Source organism: Eretmochelys imbricata, chromosome 14 (assembly GCF_965152235.1).
Source record: "Eretmochelys imbricata isolate rEreImb1 chromosome 14, rEreImb1.hap1, whole genome shotgun sequence".
NCBI lineage: Eukaryota > Metazoa > Chordata > Testudines > Cheloniidae > Eretmochelys > Eretmochelys imbricata.
In genome coordinates, this window is record NC_135585.1 from 33,729,875 (window position 1) to 33,731,877 (window position 2,003).

Consider the following 2,003-nt stretch of genomic DNA (forward strand, 5'->3'; position numbering starts at 1 on the left):
TGACCACCCCCGCTATAGACTGTTGGCCAGTGACGTATGATACCATATTAGGCGCGTCTTCCAGACATGTGGATGGGAGGGGCAGGGCTGTGTCCTCCTGCTGCTCCGCCCCTCCCCCTGTTCATAGACTATCAGGGTTGGAGGGGACCTCAGCCGGTCATCTTGTCCAACCCCCTGCTGAAAGCAAGACCAATCCCCACTTTTTGCCCCAGATCCCAAATGGCCCCCTCAAGGATTGAACTCTCAATCTTGGGTTTAGCAGGCCAATGCTCAAACCACTGAGCTATCCCTACCCCCACAAAGCAGGTCCGCATCCCTGGGTGGGCTCGAACCACCAACCTTTCGGTTAACAGCCGAATGCGCTAACCGATTGCGCCACAGAGACTGGGCAGCCAGGCCCCAGGCAGGGAGCAAGTGGCCATAGCCAGCTGCTGGGGAGAGCCTGGCTGGGGAGGGGCGGCAGCAGCAGCCCGATCCCTGCCCGGGCTCAGCTTCCCGGCGAGCCGCAGCCCCTCCCCGGCAGGCCCTGTGTGCAGCAGCTGGCTGCGGAGGGGCGACAGCCCAGTCCCCCCACACTCGGCTTTCCGGGGCAGTGGAAGTACCTAAAAGTGTGTGTGTTGGGGGGGGACGGGACCACTGGCGCTCGAACCGGGGCACTGCCCCCTGCACCACCCTTTCCCCTGAGGCCCCAACCCCTCGTTCCTCCCCCCCACCTTACAATGTGGAAGTGGGAAGACAGGCACTGGGGGGGGGTGTGTGTGTGTCTCTCTCTCTCTCCCCAGCTTGCGGAGAGGCTCTGACCCTCCCCATCCCGTCCTCTCCCTCCCCGCAAGTTGCCTTTTGGCCCCTCCCCCAATACTAAAACAGACAAGTTCTTATAATAAAAAAAGGGACTAGCCCCCCCCCGCCCCTTGAACTGCTGGGGGCCCCAAGCAATTGCTTAGGCTGAGTCTCTCTGTTTATACCCAGGGCTCTGAGTGTACGTAGCCCAGCCCGGCACATGTGCCTCAGTCTCCCCGTACCCTGCACCACCACCTCCAGATGTCAAAACTGAACTCACCTGGGCCTGGGCCTGGGCCTGGGCCTGGGCCCCCCTGCCATGCCCGCCCCCCCCTCAGAACTGTACACCCTTCTCTGCCCCGGCCCCGCTGGCTCCCCCTGGGGACGACACTATTCTTCCTGGTTCCACACCATGACCGCCAAAGGCTCACAAACCAGCAGATAAAAAACTCTGCATTTAGTATTTTAAGTCTCATGATTTTTAAGTGGGTCTCATGGTTTTGAGGCCTGATTCATTTTGAACTCTTGCGTTTATCAATACAGAAATTATCTAACCCCTCTCTCTCTCTCTCTCTGTCACACACACACGCGTCACTTAGTCTTACACACCTGCTGTGGGCGCTGACGCCCTGGGCGCAGGAAGAGGGGGCGCGAGGGTGAGGCCTTGGGGGAAGGGGCAGAGTGGGGACAGGGCCATGGGACAAATCAAACTTCTCAGGAGCCTGTCTGTGCCTAATATAGTTTTAAGGGGCTCCTACCTCCCCTCTCCTGCCATGGCTCTTAAAACCAACTGAGAATCTGAACCATCTGCTGCCCAGGGCCCTGGGGTGAGCGGAGCTAACGCCAACCGCAGTATGGCCTGATACGGCCTGCACCCTATTTGTGAGACTAAGGGTGAGAATTTTCACCGGGAGTGGGCTCAAGACACTGCTGGGTAGCAGGCCCGGTACAGCCAACCAGAAATCCCCCCATCATCACTGGGGTTGGGTCCAGGCGAGCAAGGAAAAGAGAGACATCTGGTGCACCCCCCTCCTTGCATTGCAGGCTGACATACGCGGTGGAGTGTGAACTACCGCCCTGCACCACCTCACATACTTGATTTGCCACGGCTTTCATGGGACGGTGGAGGTTGATGCTTCCCTAAACCCTCGGGATACAACTTTCCGACTCTCTTTTCCCCTCCCGCATCCACTCACACACTAAACCCCCTGAAAGTAGCAAAC

The 2,003-nt window shown here is 58.8% G+C and overlaps 1 non-coding gene across 1 annotated transcript; it reads right to left on the bottom strand.

Moving 5' to 3' along the window:
- Positions 1 to 311: 311 nt before the first annotated feature.
- On the bottom strand, positions 312 to 385 carry TRNAN-GUU (transfer RNA asparagine (anticodon GUU)). Its single transcript has one exon. It is a non-coding gene; the product is annotated as a tRNA-Asn (tRNA).
- Between the last annotated feature and the right edge of the window lie 1,618 nt (positions 386 to 2,003).